This window comes from Gambusia affinis, linkage group LG09 (genome assembly GCF_019740435.1).
Source record: "Gambusia affinis linkage group LG09, SWU_Gaff_1.0, whole genome shotgun sequence".
NCBI lineage: Eukaryota > Metazoa > Chordata > Actinopteri > Cyprinodontiformes > Poeciliidae > Gambusia > Gambusia affinis.
In genome coordinates, this window is record NC_057876.1 from 26,388,276 (window position 1) to 26,412,621 (window position 24,346).

The 24,346-nt window shown below is 34.6% G+C and overlaps 1 protein-coding gene across 1 annotated transcript in view; it reads right to left on the reverse strand.

Annotated features, from left to right (window-relative positions):
- The window catches only part of bbs12 (Bardet-Biedl syndrome 12), a 42,499-nt gene extending 19,392 nt beyond the window's left edge, over positions 1 to 23,107 (reverse strand). Inside the window, exon 1 of the mRNA XM_044126467.1 lies at positions 23,048 to 23,107. The gene's annotated coding sequence lies outside the window, so the exon portion shown is untranslated. The remainder of the gene's footprint in view (positions 1 to 23,047) is intronic.
- Between the last annotated feature and the right edge of the window lie 1,239 nt (positions 23,108 to 24,346).

Consider the following 24,346-nt stretch of genomic DNA (forward strand, 5'->3'; position numbering starts at 1 on the left):
ATAGTTTTCAAAATAAAATCACATTTCTGACCCATGGAATGGCTTAGAGGCTTACATAATTTGAGAAAAGCTGTAAAAACAATTGTCATTGTACTAATTTCCACTTACACTGCTTAATTATATATTTACACTTCCATTGTCAAATTAGCATTTAGTTATTAGTGTAGTGAATATAACGTAATTGGATATGGTCTTTAGTCTTTTCTTAAGGATCCAAAATGGAGTTCCTTCTGTTTATGGTTGTTATACAGCAGGAAGACCACCACACTGTCTGGTAAGATGCTATCGGTTGCTTAATGCCCAAAGCCTGCTGGATGTCCTTGCTTACCTTCGGTTCAACATGAAAACTTAAAATGGGCTTCCTGTTGTGGCAAAAGACTTTTTCTGTTTGTGTAGGTGGCCGAGATAAAGAACCTGCGTTCAGGTTGACAATACCACGCTTACGAAGACTACCTATGAAACCGTACGGCTACGGCTCCACTGATTCAAACTGAAAATGGGAAGTGCCGTCTCCCTGTAGTTTCCTGTCAGGTGCACATAAGTGACATTGCATTGACACACTTGTATGTATAGGCGTCACGCACGCGCGGCTTGACGACACTCTCGACTCGACGTAGTGGTTGCCAGTGGAAAAGAAAATTCATTACTCACACACAATTAGTTTCTACAGTTTTCCAGCTCTGCGAGTGGTTTTCCTATGTCCTCAGGGATAAGTATATAAAGGTAAGTAACAGGACTCTTTGCATTTCCAGTAAATCTTTCATAGAGCAACTTTTGGTGATCTGACTCCTACTTCTGACAAAATGAAGCTGGTTGCTTTTTGCCTCTTAGCACTCTGCTGCTACACTTTGGCAATGCCAGCCCCAACGAGGAACTCGTCCATAAGAAAACTAAGAGAAGCCTTGTATGATCTCAGAAAATTTAACGACAGCCTAACGGTCAGTATAGCTAACATTGCTTTCATTGCTTTGCATACACTTTGCATAGTTTTTGTAACTTAAAACATGTTTCTTCATCTGTGCCTTGCAGAGTATGGATAAGACAGAGAAGAGGGTGAACATGCTACCAAAGAACATTGAGGTAAGCAAAGTTATTTTGTTAAATTAATATTGACATTATTGTGGTTGCTTACTCATTGTTGGTGCTCTCCCACTGTTGCTAGTAATTGTCAGATGATTGTTACTGTAGGTGTACATCAAATGATATGTTAAGTCACAACTAGTGCTAGTTGATAAGCACAGGAAATCAGCTGTAACTCTTTAGGAACAAACTGTGCTTGGAGGCTCAAGAATGATGTATTATTAAGTTTAAATTAAGGGCAATTTTTGGAGATTTTTAAGGTTTCGATGTTTTTGTAGAGATTTGGACTATGTATCTAGAGCAAGCTAATACTCTGTAAATAGCTAACAAAATATGTCAATTAAAATAAATACATTTTAATATAAAGAATGTGCATTCCAGTTAACAGTTAACTTTCTGACCTCACAAAAAAAAAATCAACAGCATTACTTTTAAACTCATATAAGTCTTCCTTCTTGTTAGCCAAATGTTCTTCAGTGAGTCAACTCAGGAGCTTGCTCACAGCACTTTTTCATTTTCTCACAGCTTCCGTTGAGTAAAATGTGATGAGTAATCAAGCAGACAGCTTTTGAAACAATGGTGCTTCCTCACACTACCTCACAAACTCCAAACTTTCTGAGAAGACAGGCTATCTTAACAGAAACTTTAACTTTACACCTAAATCCTTTTTGAAAACTTGTTTTGTTAAATTACTAATCCCCAATCAGTCATGGAAAAAAGTAAAAATCCAACATCATTTGTTGTAGTCAAATGAAAACAGTCCCACATGGGAAATTTTTAAACAGTTTTAGCTGTTCTTGATTTTCCATGGAAGGATTTTGCTCTAATCTCACAAACAAACAAACAAAAAAAGACAAAAAAACAACTTTTGGGCAGGATAGCTGGAATTTTGCAGTATGATTATTGTTTCAAAGATATATATTTGAACAAATTTGAATAAAGTTCGAGGAAGGATTTTACCCAGAACTTTATTATCATAATAATATTGAAAGCATCATCTTGATAAGTTTCGTTTTAGGTAAAAGTGTCGGTGCATAACACTCAGAAATCTGACATGAAACAAAGAAAAAACTTTCTTGGAAGCACTTTGAATGTTGCGATGGCAGGAAATGTCTTAAATTATATAGAAGAACAATAGCAAATGTGCTGTCATTAAAACAACCTTCAGAGATCACTTAACATCTTGGCTTTTCACAAGTTTAACTGGTTTTGGGGGAGTAATCATTTTTAAAGTGCATATCAGCAAATTTTAGAGCCAAAAAATCTAAAAATGCACAAAGAAAGAAAAGAAAAGAAAAACAAATAAATCACAAATGGCCTATAACAGATAAAAAGTTTGATAAGAATGAACATGAAAAACAAACAAAAAAACTCAAATCCATTGTTGGTGTAATGTAAAGTATTATAAATATGCTATTGAATTTCTTTTGTTTCAAGAGGAAAAAACTGGAAAAGGTGTTAATTTTTTTCCTAAATTCTTCATTTTACAGCAGGACTGTGGTTGTCTGTCGGCTCTGAAGTGCTTTGAGGAAGGTGTCTCGACATTCAGCAATACCACGCAACAAATTAAACTGTTCAGGAGCCTGAGAAACAAGTTAACTGTAAGTAAATCTGCTGTGGTAAAAACCACAGTTTAGACTCACTGTAATGGTAGCTTGGATGTTCACAGCTAAAATTAACACATCTCTTTAAATTTTAACAGATAAGTGGGCTGCAGTTTTGTGCCAAAGATTCTACGGTAAGAGCAGCAAAGATATGAGATTTCCCATATGTATTTATGATGACTGGTGTCGAATGTGGAGGATTAGAAGCTAATTTTCTGCTTTTTGTCCCTTTAGCCCTCATGCAATGACTGCAAAACACATCCTGCAGAAAGTGTTGATGAGTTCCTCAACCAACTAGAGTCTCTTCTTCAAATGGTAAAATCATTATTTTTGATTGATTACATTTTTCACAAGTAAAGTTTATTTATATGCATTTACCTTATTACAATAATTGACCAAAAACACATATTTGCAACATTAAGTGGAATTTTCTTTTCTGTCAATTTTAGGGCATAGCCAAGCTGAGTATGGACTGAGAGAGGATGACGACCCAGACGTGAATAAGAGTTTAACATAGAGAACACACTACACTGAATATAGTTCTACATAACAAATATATATTAGCCTTGTAACTATCTAATTTATTTATTTATTTGGGGTGTGGCGATGAACTCAGTGAAGCTACAAAGAATGTATGTTTGGAAAAGCTGCTTTAATGCCCCCCAGTGGACAGTCCTGGTCTAACTTCTTTTTTCCTCCAACGCTGAAGGGAAAAGTTATATATCTTGTAGTTCTTAAAGAATATATTTATTAACATTTATACAATGTGTAATGTGGTATAGTAGAAAATGTTACATATCATAAAATGTGCTTGTTAAATAAATGAAATTGATAATAATTTTTGTTTTCTCATTTTTGGATTCCAACTGATATTCAAGATTGCATTAGAAATAGATGGAGGTTCTAGAGTTCTTATCAAAGCTTCTCCAACAGCAAGAAGCGGTTTGTATTCAGGGTCACACTTTCATTTAGAAAACCACAGCTTTTAATCTGCTAAGCATCAACTCCAGATATGAAACTGATGAGTCTTTCTTCCGTTAGACTTGAAAACAAACTGACACTTAAGATCAGATAAGTTTATTGCTGCTCTATTAAAATGTATTTTCTGAGGGGTTCTTTTATATGTATTATAGTTTGTCTTCAGCTGAAGAAGTTGACACACATAATTCAAGTTAAAGTTAAAGTTAAAAAAAAAGTATTAAATCTGCAGGTCAAAAGCTTAAAGCAAGGAAGGGATTTCTTTCTAAAGCCACAGCAATTTCTGTTTAGAGCTCAATATTCATGGATAATAAAGATTTTCACCTTAAGTTGAAACTACAGTTTCAAAAAAAATTACAAAAGTTACAAAACAATACCCCAAGCTTTGAACATCTAGAACATCTGACAAATCATTGTTCAGTGTTTCATGTAAAAAGTTCTGCCACAGTTGCCTGGCCACCTACCTCAACAAGGCAAGTCTAACCTTTGTGGTCTATGTGCAAAGTGCTTTTGTGATGAAAAGCCAACACTTCACATTCCCCTGTAAATCTCACACCCACACTGGAATGGTGACAGCATCATAGAGGGGGATACTTTTTCTTAGTAGAAAAGGGAAACTACTGAAAAGTGAAAGTCCAGAACTCCATAAATCAAAATTCTGTGACAAAACTTGAAAGTTGCTCCATCCAATCTGGCCAAGCTTGAACAAATTTGCAAATTATGAACAAAACTTTTTATAATAGCTGTTCCAAGCTTGTACAGGCCAAAACAGTAGCCATCATTAATTATACCAAATGGGAAACTCAGTTTACAAGAATTAAGACTCAACTCAACTCAAACAACCCGCATGGCACAAACATTACAAATCACCAAAAGTAAAAATAAAAAATTACAAGAAAGCAAACAGCGTACGTGTAGTTATTTTGAAAAAAACATTAAAAGAGAACAAAGGAAGTTCTTAATCAGACAAGTGGCTATCAATTATCAACAATAGAACTGCCTCAAGCTAATTATTTATAATTAAATACCTTTATTATTTCTTTGGTTTTGTAACGTGTAAGTAAACAGTTGTAAAGAAGCCAGACCCATCTAATGACATTAAACCAGCAATGCAAAAAAGAGACCTCAATTAAGTGAAGCATCATGGTAAAGTTAGTGGACCAAAAAATCTTCCCAGTGATTGAAAAAAAAAAAAAGAAAGAAAGAAGAGTGACAATAACAAAGAAAACTACTTCATTAAACTGCTGGTAAAGTAGCTCTTTAAGGAAGTAAATCATGGCTGAACCTCATTTGATACATGCTGCTTTTCCACAGTTTTTGATAAACCGATATTGACCAGGTGGAGTCTGTGGCATGCCTTTGTAGAGTTGAGATTTAATTTATGTCATTTTTAACCTCGTGGCATCTGAAACTCGCAACTTAATTCTATTGACAAAATATAATTTTATTCTGATATATGACGTTAAAGAAAGTCTGATGAATACTTATTTTTAATTCCACTCATAATAAGCATCAAACTTATTTATATAAACTGTTTCAGGTCAAAAGTGAACGAGGGCTCAAACCACCCAGGCCTGGAGGAAACTCACTAAGAACAAAAAACTGAAAATGACCAAAAGTTTCTTCCAACAAGTCATCAGCCTGCTATCCTTAAGTTAGACTATCATGCCCTTATATTCTAAGTAGTTTTTATTTTATATTCCTCCTTTAATTTTGACCCCTTATGTACTTAAAGGTACATATGTATAGCTACAAGAATATGGTTTTCCAGAGGCGGTTAGTAACTAACTACATTTACTCGGTTACATTTGCCTAAGTAACTTTTTGGAAAAATTTACTTTTAGTAGTTTAATTGTACTGTACTTAATCTTTTTACTTGACATACAATATTATTATGTATCATTTCTCTTAAAATTTCTGGATACTCTACTACTGTGAGTTACTTATCTGAAGGAAGAACAAACATAGTTTAACCAAAAATACATGAGACAGAGGAAAACCTGCAGTTTATGTTAGAGTGAGACCTCTTGATTCTACACAAGCTTTGCTGTTTTAATAGTATTCTCCATCTTCTGAGCCATTTCTAGGTCAAAAACACAGTAAATACTATAAATTGTCACTGGAAGTACTTGCATATACTTTGCGTACTGTAAGAGTTTCACAAGTTTTATACTGAAGACTAATTGATTAGGAAATGTGTTTCTTCTGCTTTAATTTGTTATGTTGTAGTTATTTTTATTAATTGCCTATACCTATATTTTTTATTGTCTGATAACATCAATATAAAATATTAAATCAGATGTTATGAATGGTTACTCAGTACTCAAGTAGCCTTTTTACCAAATACTATTTTTCAATTTCTTGGGATGGCAGCTTTTGCTTTTACTTGAGTGAAATTATATTGAAGTAGTATTGAACTTTTGGGTACTCTACCCACCTCTGTATTTTTTTTATTGGTTGAAGGAATAAAAACACATTTCAATGAGAGTAACATAACTTTAAAACTCTGCCTTCACCACCAGATGGCAGCATGTCAAAGACAACAGTTGGAGGTAAAGTGCTAGAAATGAAGGGAAAACATGACCAGTTTCTAGCTTTCTGATTCAATGTTCATTTTCAGAAGATGTTCCTAATTACATCTGTTTTAAGCTGTGCTTTTCTAAAAACATGTTCTGGATACAAACTGTGTAGATTTTTATCTTTAGATCAGCGCCACGGCAACCTAATTGCAAAAACCAGCTTCCACAGAAACTGTTTCCTCTCCCAGGATCTCTCTCTGATAAACACAATGAACACCTTTCAGCCTGAGTAGTCGGCATCATCACAATGGTTAACTTTTCTTCTTTCCTTCATAATGCAGTAAACTTTAAGTACATTAACATATTGTTACTTTATTCTTATTTTATTTGCTCAAAGGTTTATCCATTATACATGCTGTGAATGCTTGAAAACTGAAGACAAATTCCACACAATCTTGACCAAAAAAGCCAATTCTGTTTTTCATTATTGTGACAGTTCAAAGTTCTGTTGTTTTTTTGTTGTTGTACTCTTAGACAATTGGGTTTTAATTGTGAGTCGCTTTATATTTGTATGTATTATGTAATCTACTGCTTCAATAAAAACTGCTTTTAATATTACTACTAATATTAACAGTGTGTACTTATGTTTTAAATCAATACAAACAGGTGCAATGACAAGCTGTGCAGCTGTGGTTAATGTAGAAACATGCTAGTCCACATACCACTTAAAAGTCTCATTATGACTAGGGTAAACATGTTTTCACCTGTTTTAAGCAGGTGCTCCAATACAAATATCTATACTATGTACTTCCCAGATTATAGAGGGGATTTTAGCAACAAAGAAATGTGTTAGATTTCTACAAAAATGTTACTCACACCTGTGAAAAATGACTTTCAGGTTTTGTTTACTTAAACCACAACACAAACCTTGGCATATGTGTTGACCAAGCAGAAAAAACAACAAGCATCAAACACTGCACCACAAACAAATGCTTACAAGAAGTGTTTACTTAACCTTTTAGGTTCTGTAATGAGTGAAAAGGTTGAAATTGAATCATATTTTGAAACACCTGTAAAAATGTTCAACTAAATCTAGTACAATAATTAGAAAAAAACTTAAAATAAAAGTCAATTTAATGCAAAGACAGAATACTTGACTCTGTAAGACTAAACTTTTACTTCAGAAAATAGTTTTATGTTCTTAATTTTTAAAATTAAGAAGTGGCAAGCACTGTGGCCCCTACATGAAACAATGGTTATGGTCAGTGTGTGTACCAATGTAAAAAAAAAGACCAGTGCTGCAGATTTCAATGCCAGATAAAGTTGCCATTAAACAGATTATAGAAGACCTGAGGGACCTGAGGATGAATTGTGTTGCATTTCATTTTCATTGGGACCCTCCTACAGCTTAATTATCCTCATTAGTTAGTTTGTAGATCCAACTAATGTGCTTTGGATAATTGGAAGGCTTCAAGGCTAGCTTTAGAAACAACAACTACTAAGACTGAAAAACACAATGCAGACAACCACAGTCATGTATGTTTTTTTTACCATCAGCTTCTACATTGTATCTCATCTTTTGCATACATTTCAAGTTGTCCCATTTTGATTGAGCTAATTATTTTAATGCTTCTACATGTACACTTGATATTTTTCAAGATGAAGAACTTTGCAGAGGTTTTCTGAAGGTTGTTCCATGACACAGCCCTGCTTAATGGGTGTGGTCCTGTGCCAGATTAATCCCTGGTTCTATCCTCAAATATTCCTACAACATACAAATTGTCAAAAGGTGTCTAGGACTAACTTTTAAATGTCTAGGGTGCAGCAAGGGGTTTGCATAATGCAACATCACATTACAGATGTTATAAAAGCATTGCAAACATAAAACACAAAGTTGCTGTTTTGTTTTATTTGTGGGCCATTAAAATACATTTAAACTATGCTTTTTGTTTTATATGCTCTTTGTGTTTATATACATAAGACACTGGAGCACCCCTGTTGCAGGAAGAAAACCCTGCAACATAGAGAGGAATTCCCAGCCTTGCAGCTGAAACCACAATCTTTAACTTGAAGGAAAACCCAGCAGCTGTGTGGTTGCTAGTAGAACACCCAATTTCAAGCCATTTGTTTTAATATTTTTAAAAAATAAGACACAAGCAAATTATCTTTGTAATTGTTGTGACACTTTATATTGATCTCTAAATAAACAGGCTGCACTTAACATGTTTCTCTTATGACTTTTTAGATCTTTCCTCTGTTAATCATCAGCAACTAAAATGTTTTTTTTGTCAATTTCATTCCAGTTTGTCCAGTTTTCCAGTTAATCCTAGTAGCCTCAGCCTTTATTCCATCTTGCAACTGTTTCTGTGCTTACATGATTAATTGGGCACAGAAAAGTACACATGGATTTGTACCACTTGCCATGCACAGTGGCAGTGGGCAGTTCTCAGAAGTTTTGTTGCTGAAATTAGTTTATCTTTTTTTAATGATTGCAAATGTGAGAGCAAACGCAGGAATTCAGAGGATAGAGTATTTATTCTACCACTATATAAACCATATGGTTTTCAGACATAGCCTTTGTGGGCTATGATTGTGCTCTGTGATTTCTAAGAAGGGTTGTTCGTTCAATCTTCAAAACTCTCTTGTTACTTTGATTCTTAAAAACTCCCCCAACATTCAGCTTCTCACACAACCCTGCAGAGCAGCAGGCAAGTAGGTAAGCAAACATGTTACCAGACTGTAATAAACATTTTTTCAAAGAAATTTAAAAAACATATATTTTTAAATTTTATGAAATTTACATAAAATATTATTTTATGTAAATTAAATTATTTGACAAAGGGAAACTGTGTCCCCACTGTAAAATTAAATTTAGCCAAATTTCAGTGACAATGATTGATTTCTCACTGAAAAAGGTGACAAATTGCAATGAATAAATCGTAACGCATTGAAAAAGGTAAAACATTCAAGCAATTGAATATTTTTTAGAAAGTATATAAAAGGCCTTTTATGCTTATTTTACTATTACAATTGTGAAAATAAAGAAATTTCTGGATAAAAAATATATGCATATTGAAATTTAGAGAATGATCTTAGCCAAATGATGACATGAAAGCATAACTTCTGTACATCTTGAACAGAATGTGTTAGGTATGCACTTGCCAAGCACACAGAACTGCAGCTGCATATTTGTGGTGCTGCAGATACACCAAATAACTGACAAGTGACGAGACATTTTCCTTGACATGGATTTTATTCACAGTTTTTTTTACATTTGAACATCCTCCATGAATAATATTATTTTGGGAAAGATCCCCCTTTTGATATTGTAAAATGTATTTACAGAACTAATATTCTTAAAACATTCAAAATGATAGTCAAATTTTAGTTTAAAAGCAATACAATGAGCTTCAGGTTCATCATTGAGAACCAAACAGCTAGTCTCCAAAGGATAACTATAAAATAAGCTTTGCCCTAGTTTATAAAGATTTTCTCACACATATCTCCATTTTGGTAAATGTATACTCAAAACAAAGTCAAAAAGCCAAAATGAGGAAATGAAAGCACGCGTCAGAAAACTGAAAACTTGGTCTTTCAGATCTTGGCACAAGACCGAAGACCAAAAAGGAATCCCTAAAGTACTTCCAGTTAAACTTGACCTACTTTATATGGGTATCTAAAGACTGTGTTAACTCTAATGGTGCACAGTTACTTTTTCTGAAGGCCACATGATGTTAAAGACCAAACCAGTGGCTAAATAAATATATTTCTGAAATATACATAAATATAATGACAAAAATCCTGGAAATCAAACATGTTAGCTTAATTAAAAATTTCAAGAAAGTGTCAAGAACATGTAAAAGACCAGTTGACCGGATCTCAGCCCACGTATTATGAATTAATCATAACAATAAGCATATCAAACCACCTTACTTGCTGTGCAAAAATGCTCTAAAAGGTTTGAGAAGACATGCAGTCTTCTCAAACTTTCTTCACATCTCCAAACTCTTCTGACAGTCATGCAAAACAAACTTATGATTATGGTTTTTGAGGGTTTTTGACCCAGATTACAAAGCAAGAGCAGAAATTTAATGACTGAGAAAAATCCAGTGCACTCAAAACTAGTAAGCCTGAGAACCTACTACAAACTGTTACAAATGACCTGAATAGCTTTTATTTTTTTGCTTATTTAGAAATAGACTGAGATTGATAAAGAATAGAATGACAAATGTAGAGAAATGACAAAAATTGAAGAATTCGCTCTTGATTTGAAAAAGATAAACTAAAATGCTTCCTACCTACATTTGAACATTAGTGTTCTATTAATAAAAATAATTTTGCTACCATTTTAACACTGACAAAGACGCATTTGATTATAATGTAACATTTACTGCTAGACTGTGACACGTTGCTGTGGTAGGGCCTGCAGTAACCAAACTTCCACCCTCTCCAGTGGCGTCACTACTATCACGGAAACTAAAAAAAATATTTCCCTTTGATTCATTGAGCGATAATACACCAACATTCAGGTTTTGGGACATTAAGAGAAATTTGTGGTCAATGTGTCATTCACCTTACCTTACACATAACCTCGCAGTACACCTAGCGAAGATCTGAAAACATGAAGTTCAAAGTCTACCTAATTCAGCTTTTTAACTTTAACCTGTCCAATGCATGAGTGACTTGCAAAACACCACTCTGCAAAGGAATTGACAGCAAAACTCACATCTTGAAGCTTAGTTGTTGAAACAAGACTTTTTCATCAGAAATTTTAATTTGGAATGTTTGAGGCTCACAGATCGACTACAAATCTGAACAAAAATGTATATTGTTGGAGGAAACTTTCAGCCTCAGATCTTCTTGACTCTAGATGTCAGAGATAAAACATTAAGCTATTGGAAAGAACACAACATACTAGGAATTTTCTGAATATGGATAGTTCTCATGCCCTGTAGTTTAATTTGTGGCAAACCACAACTTTATTTATACTTAATATAAGTAAGTAATAGTAGTCATCACTACAAAATTATACTTAGCCCTTACCTTCGGTTCAAAATGGGATTCTAATTCTAACATGTTTAAATTAAACGCGTTATGTTTTCTGTGAAAAAAAGCAGTGTGTGCCATCATTAAACAAAATTCTTCAAATGATAACAAAATGTCAAAAATGCTAAGTATTTTTTTCCTGTATGGTTGTGGCATCCTGATATCAAAAGTTACTATGAGTGTGAAGATGGACTTCAAAGATATGGAAACAGAAGGGTGCCCCCCACCCTCAACCAGCAACAATTTCCATGGATAGAAATTTCCCTACCCTCTTCAATAATGCCAATATCCTGACACATTCACTGCCATTCTGAGACCTCAAGGAACCCCAGAACTGAAACCTAAGTGAGTAGTGAAAGTATTTTTTTAGCAATAGAGAAAACTGACAATTACATCCGATGTGATTTAAGCAGGCGTTTGGTGGTGATGCTAACCTGTGCTACCCGGGATTCTAGTGGGGATTCCCCCAACAATGTGGGCGTCTAGAGAAAACCTTCATTTCTGCTGAGTCTACAACTGGAGAATGCTTCCTTTCCTCTTTCTAAAGCAGTCTTATGTTTTATTTTGATAATTATTATTTTTATAGTAATATAATCCATGTTGATTAACTTTACATTCTGTACATTTTAACGTAAAAAACGCAAAACATTTAAGAATTAACCTTCAATCTGTACAACTATTATTCCCCTGGGTTTTCTATATAGCAGATTTACTTACATATAATATCAAACTCAATTGACAACCTCTCAAGATAAGTGACGTCATGTTTGCATACGCTGTAGTTTTTTTCATCAGCATTAGAAACCAAACCATTACATCGCCTGTTGTTGTTAAGGAAATTAAGATTTCATCAATTTTAAAATGACGTGTTTAAGATGTGGAAGATAAAACTTACATTTTTTTGTCAAATCACCAACACAGTCTGGCCACCTGGGTCACAGATTTGGGTTTTTTCCCCCAAGCAGTTGGTGAGGTAAGAAAGCACAGTGATTAATAGGAAAAACTGAACTGTCCATGTCTTTATCAGCCCACCTGTTTTTCTCTACACAGCCCTATAAATAAGCAGCCTGTACAGGAGTTCAGTACAAGCTACTGACAAAGAAAACTACAGCCATTCTTCACAAAAAGCTGCAGTGAAGTTAGTTCATCGATTAAACATGGAGCACTCTTTCAGAATTGCCATCTGGATGTTTCTTCTATTAGGGTTTCTTCAAGCAAAGTCGTTGGATGGCCTAATCAACGACTTTGGACTCACACTTCTAAAAGAAGAGGTCTCATGTGTAAGTAAAAATAAAAATTGTGTTTGATTTAGAAATATGTTTTCTAAGATAAGCTGTACATGATGTTCGCACCATAAAATTGTGTACATAAAACTTGGATATTGAATATATTTTTTTATTTTTTCAGAGTGAAAATGTGACATTTGCATCTCCAGCAGTGGACATGACGGTAGGATATTACCTGTTTATTTAAGAATGAAGAACTACTGCAGTCTGTCAATGTATTCTGTGCACTTTGACTTTAGAAGCAAAGCTGCCTGACTCAATTTTTCATATATCTTTTGATGAATTTTTTAACAGGAAAACTGTACAGGTAACTCCCTGACAGTTATGAAGGAGGGACTGGAGCAGGCGCAGAAAAACTGTACAGACACAAATCACAGAGTGGCGGATGCTCTGTTTGGGTTGAACTTGATTAAAAACCTCTATCCAATGGTGAGTCTTGACACATCGTGTTGCTTTCTAATCCAACCTTAAAAATGTATCACCTAGTACTGAACTAGTTTTCTCTTCTGACAGGAAACATCCTCATACTGCGCAAGTCAAGAAGCAGGAAACTGGACGAAGTTTTTAACGGAATGTGAAAAAGTCTTTCAACGTTTCATGAGCAAACAGTGATTTGTCAAATGTTCTGACATTTTATACCATGCTGCACTAAAATATGACTGAATGTAAAAGTTAGAAACACTTCAAGAATTTAACTTATATTTGTTGAATGTTCTATTATTTAATATTTTACTAATGTGCTAAATTATTGTGCAAGAAATGCATATTTTTAAAATAAAGTGTTGAAATAACATGCAGTACTGAATAGCTTTCAATTATTTCTCTATTTGCTAAGAAATGTTGAACTGTGGTAAAATTTCCAAGAGCAACAATATTAGTAAGTAAATAAAAATAAGATGAATTATCTAAAATGTCACAAATAGCTGTCCTTTCAGAGTCAATAGCTATAAAACAGCATTCATAATTAGGTCAGAATTTAGTTTCAATAAATGTGACTGTAGACTAAAATAGTGGTCAACATATGACCTCTATTCTTGTCTCAAAAGAATAGAAATCCAAATTTATGGATCCTAAATGATCATAGACAATTGAAAAAGTTATGAATGCTTCTTGGTTGATTTCCATTGCGATTTAAAACAGTAAGTTTTACAAAGTGCCACTCTGAGGGGGACAAGATGCTTTCATCAAAACTTGGTTATTTTCATAAAAAAGTCACAGTATCTTTGCAGTTTTCACTGCATGTAGGAAGCAAATACTATAGGGGAAAGTTCACAAAATATGCTGCAGTTTCTTACAGAAACATTCAAATCAGTCCACCACAGTATGATGACATTTCCATGGTTTATAATGGAAAAGTCCACAGCGTTTTCCTTTGATATTTCTTGAATGATACCCGACAGAGTCAAAGAGTGGAAATACTTTGAGTAATTTCACCTTAGTAGTTCAATCAGCATTAACATGCAGGAACATAAAACCACTGTTAGCCAACAAATGCACCTACTTTCTCAGTCCAAACATAATAAAGAACATTCACATGGCTATATGTTAACTGAAAAATACGTCAAGGGTAAATTTTCCCCCCACGTCCCATGCCCCAAACAAGCTCTTAAACTGATTGTGTGAGATAAGCAGCAAATATCACAAACCACTGACATTTTGAAAATATAGTATAGCTGCATCATGGACTGGAAAACAACTGAAAGAAAGACCAGCATACGTTAGAGTTACTAAACCCATAAAAAAGATCTTACTAGAAATAAAATCAGATCAAGCTTTACACCAGTTTTAAATTGTACAAGTAATTGTAAACACTTGTCTTCCACATTAAAAGTCTTTGGGAATAGGCCTTTATGAAATGAAAAACAAACTCACATTTGGTCCTTGGTATTGGCTGTATAGATGGCAATACCAAGGCAAATTGGTATTGCCATAATTGGCAATACCAATATCCTTGGGTGTGTGGGTGGGTGCCACTAGTTGGCTCCCTTGGGTGCCACTAGTTGACACCCAACTGCTGTAAGAACTCACATAATCTGAGAAAATGAAATAAAAAGTAGTAGCCCTGACACCCTTTGCTGATTTTCTGTACTGAAAATAAAAATTTAAATATAAAACAAGGACCACAATAAACCTCCCACTGCCTCATTCAAATTCGCTGAAAACTGAACGTCTTCACCAAATAACACACTCAACTGATGCAACATAAGTATATAAAAAAATCTTTAAGTCATTAAGTTTTTCTTTTCATAGTATCTTAATTTTATTGTGGTTGCTTTTGCAAGAGTCAATGTTAACCTTTCATAACTGTTTCTTTTTCATACACTCCACTTTGGCTAAATATTGTTAATGCCTATTTCTGCATTATTTGACAAAGTAAACTGAAAATAATATTTAATTTGAAGCTTTTTAAAGTTTTGCTTATCTACATGCTGATTTAAAAGTTTGGAGTCAATGCTAGCTTTAACATACTATTTCTCACCTGAAACAGCAGTAAAGTCATTGTTGAATAGTCTCAGAGTTTAGCAGCTGAAGAGTTGTCAAATAGCCTTTCCTCTCTGAATAGGGCAAAGAAAGGCCACACATAATACTTCCACATAATTCTGCTTTTATTGCAATATCAACACCATTTTGTATATTTTGCATCCTGTCAATGCAAATACAGCAAAATGTTTTATTGTTTCAACTGTTAATTCACCTGGATTTATTCTGTGTTATAAGAATGTAAGGTTGTCAAATTATTTTTTTTAGGTGTAGTAATTGGTGTGCGACTTCTACAAGGTTTTATCTGTCACTCACAGGACAGATACACGCAACAAAAATGTCAAACATGGACTAATCACATGAGACTTCCAACAGCTTCCATTCACTGCAGCATTATCTTATAAAACCACTGACTGACTCGCTGCTATAAAGATGGATAGTTTGGGGAATAGTTGCTAACGGAAATGGAAGTTCTTAAACACTGATAAAACTAACAAAGCTAGTAAGAACATGAGTACATTACTTGAGATGCCATAATCTACTAAACTGCAGATCCAATTGGTAACTTTTCATTGGTTGTTTAAAAGGTGAAAAATTTGAATTTTATTCCCTGTTCAGTTCATGCATCAAAATGAATCAGTCATTTTGATGACTGATCAAAAGTCAGACAGAAGGAAGACTGCATAGGCGCAGAGAAATACAGTCTTTGACCATGTATATCGTCTATTATTTGGAACAAAAGAAAAGAGATTGTAATGTTATTTTAGATTGTCAGTTTTCTATTTGCATTTTTCTACATAAAGATTTTTGGCTAAATTCACGGTTTTGCACACATCCTTTAGTTTAACAAAACTGCTTATCGAATGACACAGAAATGTTACCATTAAACTTAACTTGAACTTTTTTCATGTTACAGGAAAATTGAACCAGCCCATGCTGTAAAAGCTTAATGTTTAAAACACACACAACATAAACTGTTAAAGCCCAAGATCTCTCCCTGCTTCACAAAAACTGCTAGGGAGAAATTCATTCTAATCAGTTGTGTTCAGGAAGCTAAACTTCTCAGATAAGCAGAATATCGTCCATCAAGACTGGAAATAGGAAGAGAAAAGGATTATTCTTTATTCCATGGTCAAAAGAAAATCTCACTACGTTGTGATGATACGAAACAGATAATTTGTGAGAAAAAAAAAACAGTTGTCTCCTCCCAGTGCTAATTAGAAACAACTAATCAGAGTCAGGAGGAAGGTCTTAGCACTGTCCAACACAATCTCATGTGGCGATACTCATCCTGTCCTCCCGCTTCTTAAGTTTCACGTAGCTAGAGACTGTTGTGAATGCTCAGGCTAGTTAGCATGGGAACAGATAATGGTGGATAAGCCATTTTCCTGTAATGGCAAGTTGCTTCTCTGCCATTAGCACATTAAACAGTGAGAACATGAGGATGATTGACAGTGCTAAGACCCTCCTCCTGGCTCTGATTGGCTGTTTTAGGTCGGGAGCGTACCATTTCTTCAGACAACAATAGCAGCTCAGTGAGGAGGTGGGAGAGATCAATCTTTTCACAAGTTATCCGTCTCATAGCAAATTGTCACAACATGGTGACAGTTTAAATGATATTCCAAGTTACTGGGATCTGTCAGTACACAAGAAAATAGGACATATACTAACCTAAACTCAACAAATCAACCATTCAATATGTCTGGTGAAAACACAATTATCACATGATTAGAATAAGAGTTTATATAGACTGATGTAATCTACCGGTGAGATGATTTGGGGGAAAATCCTACTTCTACTTCCTTGCTTACAAGCCAAACAAATGTTATCGCCTCTGCACAGCACAACTCTTCGATGTCACGAGTCATGACTCAACCTAGAAACATCTGTACAATACCTTCTCTATTGCTTAAACACACATACACATACACACATGTATGTGTATATATATATATATATATATATATATATATATATATATATATATATATATATATATACACACATACACACATGTATGTGTATATATATATATATATATATATATATACACATACACACACACCCACAAGGCAACCTCTTTGAATGAGTTACATTACTCAACATACAACTTCGGTGAAACATTTAAATTCTTACTTCTGTACCATTTGGTTTGTAAATGCTCATTTACACCTGTGGTGTCATCCAAGTGTAGGCACAAGGAATATACCACTAAAGGACAGATGTGGTCGGAACACACAAACCACAAATAAGTATCATGGATCAAGTGGAAAGTCTAAAGACAGAGATAAAAAGTGGCAATAAAATATGTTCCACCATGAGAGTACATAGAAATGTTAATAAAATAGCTGGCAATCAATTTTCAGAATGAAATACTAATTGCACTGCCAATACCACCGTTTCTCCTTAATCACACACTTCAGATTTTACCAACAAAGCCTTGGGTGTAAAATTGCAGAAAGGTGATTAAAACGTCTGTTGATATGAGAAGTTATCATCTTTCAGTTTCTTATAAACATCTGAATAAAAAAGTTTATAGAGCAAAGAGAGAAAAATAATAAAACACAAAAGAAAACTAGTGACAATCAACCTACTTTCATATTATCTTGAAGTAAAGTGCTATTCTACAACAGGCCACTGGAGGGATTTTACCATACTGCAGCAGAACGGCAAAAAAAAAAAAAAAAAATTCCAAGAGTCATCTAAAGGAAAAATAATGTTGTATGCTCTCGGTAATGCACAACTAATTCAGCCCACCCTTTCCACCACAAAGCAATATAAATGACAGCAACACAGGGGGTAAGTAAATCACTTTTACTAAACAACTTGCTTATCACACCGACAAGACTTCAATCTGAGCATGGAGCATTTTATGAGGATTGCATTTTGGATCTTTACCCTCTCTGTCACACTCTCTGATTGCCGTCCAGTTAATATTATGTCTGATTTCAACATCGAATTCATGAGGGAATTAAAATGTGTAAGTAATTTCTTGCCAAATATTTTAAACATTTTTGTTAAATTTTGACAACTGCTTATAAAATGTCATATGTTCTTTTGTCTTCACAGGAAGAAAATGGAACATTTTATACTCCAGAATCAACAGATGTAAGATAATATCTTTACTCTGCAAAATAAATTATACAAGAGTAAGAAACTAAAGCAAAATATAGCAAAAAGTGTGAGACTTGAGGACAGTAAGGACTATAAATTGACAAGTGAACAGTTAAGTCATGTTGGGTACTCCCCTGCGTGCATGTAAGATACCCAGCCTGAAGGCTTTGAGTTTTTATAAACCACATGTAAAGGTTCTCTAGTACAGGAAATGAGCTTGCCAGGTGTTGAATTTTCACACATCTGTGACTACTTGGTGACTTTACTGTGTGCAGCCACAAGTCCGCCTCAGTCAATACGGCAAAAGGACGCTAAACATTTCTCTCTCCCTGACAGGAGAAATGTTACAAGAGTGACCTGGAATGCATCTTTAAAGAGTTGAATGGAACAGCTAGAGTGGAGTGTGAGGACCCAGACGATCGCATTGCCGCTGGACTTGACACTTTAAAAATGAAACTAGAGAAAATGACAAACGACCCAGTAAGTACAACCTCTTCTGTGATGTGAAGTTGAATTTGATAGAGAGTTAAAAATTATACTTCTGACCAGACCTAACTGGACTTATTTTTGCTTTAGGCACCATCAAACCCCGCTGCATGTGCCTGTGAAAAATGGCCTCAAAAGTCTTTCATCGAGTTTCTGGACAAGTATGAGTCTTTGCTTCTAAAAGAAAATGAAGCAGCTGCAACTTCACGCTCATAAAGCTTTGGGAATTATTTGCACAACTGCTTCCCCATCAGTTTTAGTGGAATGAAACACTGCTAAATAGCAGAAAGGAATGGACATTTTATAAAATAAGTGTTTTACAATTTATCTCAATGTCTTTTAACTTTAATAGAGTTTAATCTATTTTGATTGATTCTTTCAATACTGCTCTTAATTTTTGTATATTTATAGTCATGTCACTGCGTTGTGGAGATATACTGGAACAATTTGTATAGCCTACAAGTTGACAGCTTACTCCTGTATTATAATATTTAAATCATTTATTTGCATGTCATTGCTGTGGTAAACTTCAAGGAAGTTCTCAGTTTGTTCACAAGAAACAACGAAAGTATCTCAAGTAAAGTTTGTCAAGCTCTAAATCCTATTTATATATTTATTTATTTATTTATATTTATAGTTTGTTGTTGGTGCTCAAAATGTGATAATGGTGTAATTAAGATGTTCTACTTAATTTGTGAAATGCATTGCTGTGTGTATTAAAAAAAACTGTAAACTTTTAAAAGCAAATCTTCATTTACTTCTTTGAAAGAGCCTAAAGATGTCTAATACTCAACTCAAATTTTGTTTTAGCACAATCGTCATAGCTGGAATTATTAATGTGGGGGAGGAACAGGCATGTGGGAGGATTTTTCCCTCAGTATTAAGAGTAACTAAATTAGCCGAGCTGTCCACAAGAGGTTTGTGCACGGAAAACCAACTCAGTCAGTGTGAATAATTTCAGCATTACATTCTGTACATTCCCACGGTGCTCAACAGTTATAGAAAGTATTGCCATCAAAGGATAAAATAAAGTCTATTAACTGAACTTAACAGAAGACATTAATATTCATAATTCTATATTGTATGATTGATGGGAAGATGTTTACGTGACAATTGCATGTGCTCCTTTTGATCAGATCAATATGCATCAAAATGTAATAACAAACCAACCATCAGGCACAGAAAATGTTAAAATATTAATTTAAGAAAGGACTGCAGGAGAAGTTGGCTAATTAAAGAGCAAGACTTGATGATGGCAACATAAAGAGAGCTACATTTACAGAAAAGTTAGTTCCCTCTGCTTTGGCATTTTTCAAGGCCAACTTGTCTGAAATACTGGGATTATTTTTGAGAAGCCACAACAAACTTAGTTGCAAAAATAGATGACATTTGTAGGGGAATTTTCAAAGACATTTTAGTTGCCCTCTCTCTCATTCACTACAGTGATGTTCCATGTATGGAGAATACACACATTGGTTCCAATGACAAAGCAATCATTTTTAGACTTAGTGAAATTACATTGGATGTGGTAGGTGATGAACTTTATTTTTGAACCCATCAGGGGTTCTATGCTGCATAAAGATTGAATGACTGCGATCAAAAAGCTGAATATGTGCTTACTGAAGCCAAAATTAGAAAATCTTGGCACATCAACTCAGTCAAAATCACACACCATCTCCTGACGTGTAAAAAGAATTGGTTCCAATTATCAAAGTTCTATTTCTATCTATGTTCAAGTTATTGGTTTTACTGGAACAAAGGGGGGTATAGTTGGTTTGACTAACAGACTGTCATATTTCTCACTGATGGGTCTATGTATATCTGTTATCTTGGTAGATACTTATCTTCATAGATGTTACAGCCAGTTTTCAATGTTTTATTTAAATGTAAATTGTAATTTAATCAGTTAAACCCTCACAACAAACCAACTAATTATTTCTGTCACATGGAGACATTACAATATGCAATAGTTTATTGAAAAGAGTATTGCTCAAAATACAACTCTTTTTAGTAGGATGTAAATATATTACTGTGGTGTGAAAATGTATTTGTCCTCCTCCACACTTTTTTTTTGTTTTTTGCCACGTTGGTCACACTTTACTCTTTCAGAACATCAAACCAAATGAAATGTTAGTCACGTAAACAAAGTGTAGTTTTTACTTGCATTTTGAATTACAAGGGAAATAATACAAACCTACATGACCCCTTGTCAAAAAGTGATTGTCCTTCCTTGTTCACTGCTAAAACAAATGTTTATCACATCTGATTACTGCCACACCTGTTTGTAATAAAGACATCACTGAACTAGGACCAGCATGACAATGTGAAGTACACCAAAAGATCATCAAAAACTACAAATCATGGCAAGATCCAAATAAATTCAGGAACAGATGAGAAAGTATTTCAGACCTTGAAAGGGCAATAAAGACATTTCTAAAGCTCTGGGACTCCAGTGAACTAGTGAGAGCCATTATCCACACATGGTTAACACATGGTGAAAACATTAGTTCAGCACATCCAAGAGGTCACAAAAGACCCCACGATGATACCTTCCCTCTGCTAAGGTCAGAGTTCATTCCTCCACCTTTAGAAAGAGACTGGGTAATGATGAAAGCCACTGCAGAGCAAAACAAACATTAAGGATCGACTACAACCCTTTAAATTGGCTTGACGTTCCCCTTAAGTGTGACAAACACAGAAAAAAAACACTTTTTCACAGAACTGTATGTAGTCCCAGAGCAAATCCAGACAAGAAAAAAATGCTTAAAACAGTTTGTAAACAGTCGAGAGCAGACTGAAATGACCACATTGGAAGCACCAACTACAAACCTTGCCAAGACAGAACAGTTGCATCAGCCGCAATTGCTAAGCAGACAAACTTACAATGGATGCAGAAGAACCTGTAAGCCACACTATGACTCCAAAAACATTAATCCATGATGAATGTGGAAACATGTATAACACACTACAGGACATCTAGGAACGAGTCATCAGAGCAGATATGGAGAAAAAGATTCAAATTACACTGATGAAAATTGTGATTTTAATTTTTCTGTTTTGAAAAATACATATATATATGTAATACTTGTACAGCTGTTGAAAAAGAAATGCTCCTCCAGCCATTTACTTTAAAGGAAGTTTGTAAACATGCATCTTGAGTGGAAAAAAAAAAACATTCTGGATGCTAATCAGATTAATCAACAAGCAGTGCAGTTTTGTTTGCAGTTTGTGCACAATCAGCAGAAAACGCATAATCCAATGTGAAAGCAAAATAACATATTTCAAAACCACAAGCCTCTGAACTTTGATAATTTTTAAGATAAATATCGCTGAAAGTTTGTTGGTAGTGTACCAAAAATGTGAAATCCTTTTACTTTTTATCAAGTTCAATAACCAGACATGAGTCTGGTTATTCAGACTCATGTCTGAATAACCAGACATGAGTCTGGTTATTCAAAACAATGCCCATTTTGAAATATGGCAAGTGTTTTTATTATATATCATTTTATTCACTGATAAAAATTCTACTTTTCTGACATAAAAAATTTAAGAATTGCCAGTTTAGTTATTAGTTCTGAGAGCTATTTACAAGAATTCAGACCACACTTCTGTACAGCATTCTGCACAGCATTTACAGCTTTAAAGACCTTAGTTCGATTTTTTTTCCACTGCGTGACCACATCAAACGAGTTGTATATCCTGTTTATCTCTAAACCTACTATTATCACCTCAGTGACTCAGTGATCACAAAAATGTGTAGTGTAATTGCAAACACTGTAGTGTCTTACTTTTGTTGGGAGTTTCAGAAAGATATACCATTATAGCTCTAGATAAACACTACAACAGGTCACATGCTGAGAATGTGGTGCAGATTCTTTCTTATATATGTATATAAACACTGACTTAGCTGACAGTCAGCTAAGTCAGTCTGCTAAAGAAACAGGATGAAAAAATGGCACAAATTTGTTTTCTGTTACTTTTGGAATAACTTTTCCTCTAACAAAGCACACAACCGTTACCAACTGCAAAACAATTGCATTTTCTTATATTGAAAAGCAAATCTTTAAAACTAAATGTTAAAAATAAGCACTGACTAGTGCAGGAATACCAATTTACATGAGAACAGTCTATGAAGTGGATTAAAATGTCCAATTATTACTTAAAGGTCTGCCCTAAATGAGTTTTAAATGTAAAAAAAAAAAAAAAACTGCATAAGTGTCTGCACAACAGAAACCAAAACAGATCATTTGGCATAAGTTCAGAGTACCTACTTAGGTAAAGTCAATCCATACTACTAAGTGCACTGAAACATATTAACACCCAAAACAAGCAACAAATATTAGGTGCTCTCCAGGAAATAACATTTCTTTATAAACATAAACCACACTTTTTTAAGTAAAGAGAACAACTCATCAAGTCACAGGTGAAGAAATCTTTTTGCTGCTATACATACGATTGAAAGGACTGATCACTGGGCACACATTCCCTGCATCCTATGGTGACTCCATTGCTTGCCAGGTCAAGTAGGAATGCACAGCTCTCCATTCACAAGGCTGCAGCCAGACATTTTAACATAAATGATGCGCTGAGCTGCTATACAGGAAACCAGAGCATTTCCTGTATATGTATATAAAAAAAGAAAATGTTGAGGCAAGCTTAACAGCACAGGCAGAGTGACAGGTCAACAGGTTTCAACTGATGTGAAAAAATAATTCAGAATTTAATTCTTCTAGATAAAGCATCAATGAAGTGCAACATGAACTGCTAACATTCTCTTTCAATATTATAATAAAGTTGCACATGGTGCAACTGACTAACTTTACAATTGTCAAAGGCCATATAATTTGCATATCAAGTGTTGAAAACATTGGCCTACGCACCTTATAGTAGCAAAAAATAAAAAAGTTACACTACCTCTAATGACGCAAAACATGCTGCAAAACATGCTGCAGGGTGTTTGTTCCAGAGGTGCCAACTCTGTGCAAATTGAGTCATTTACGTACCAGTCACTAGTCAGTATGAGTATTCATTCAAGTTCAAGCCAGGCTGTCAGTGTCCTTGAACTTAATTCCTCAGGGGCCATAGTCCTGCAACTTTTAGATGTGTCCCAATAGCATGTACTAAAGCTCTACAGAGCTCTGCTAATGAGCTAATATTGGAGCCAGATGTGCTGATGAGTTGCAGGATACTGGTTCTTCAGAACTGGAACTTTTTGACTATTGCTTTAGACTGATTTTCAGTGGCAAACAGGCAGACATGTTCCAGTAAGGTATTCAAAAACAATGTGCAGTAGACATATACTGCATACTATATGAACTAATGCTTGATTGGGGCTAAGCCTGTTGTTCTGCTAAGGTGATAAAAAAGCCAAAGTTGCTTCAATAGTGGCTTTCAAACTGTCTGCATTGGTGATTCTACTGCTTCATCTTCCTCTTGATGAAGTCCATCAGTCACAGTGACATCATGGTCATGCAGGTTTGGTATATATGGCAGTGGGCTGGGACCAAGTCCTGCTGGAAAATCAAATCAGCATAAAGCTCTTCAGCAGAGAGAAGTATTAACTCTTCTAAAATGTTCTGGTAAACAGCTCCTCTTACTATACACCTGATAAAACACAAGGCCAGCAGATGAAATAAATTTACAATTCATTAATGACCACAGAAACTTCCCTCCTATTTATCCAGACTCTAGATTTATGAAATGCAAAATGTATTCAATATGCAAAAAAATAAAATGTCCTCAATGCCATATA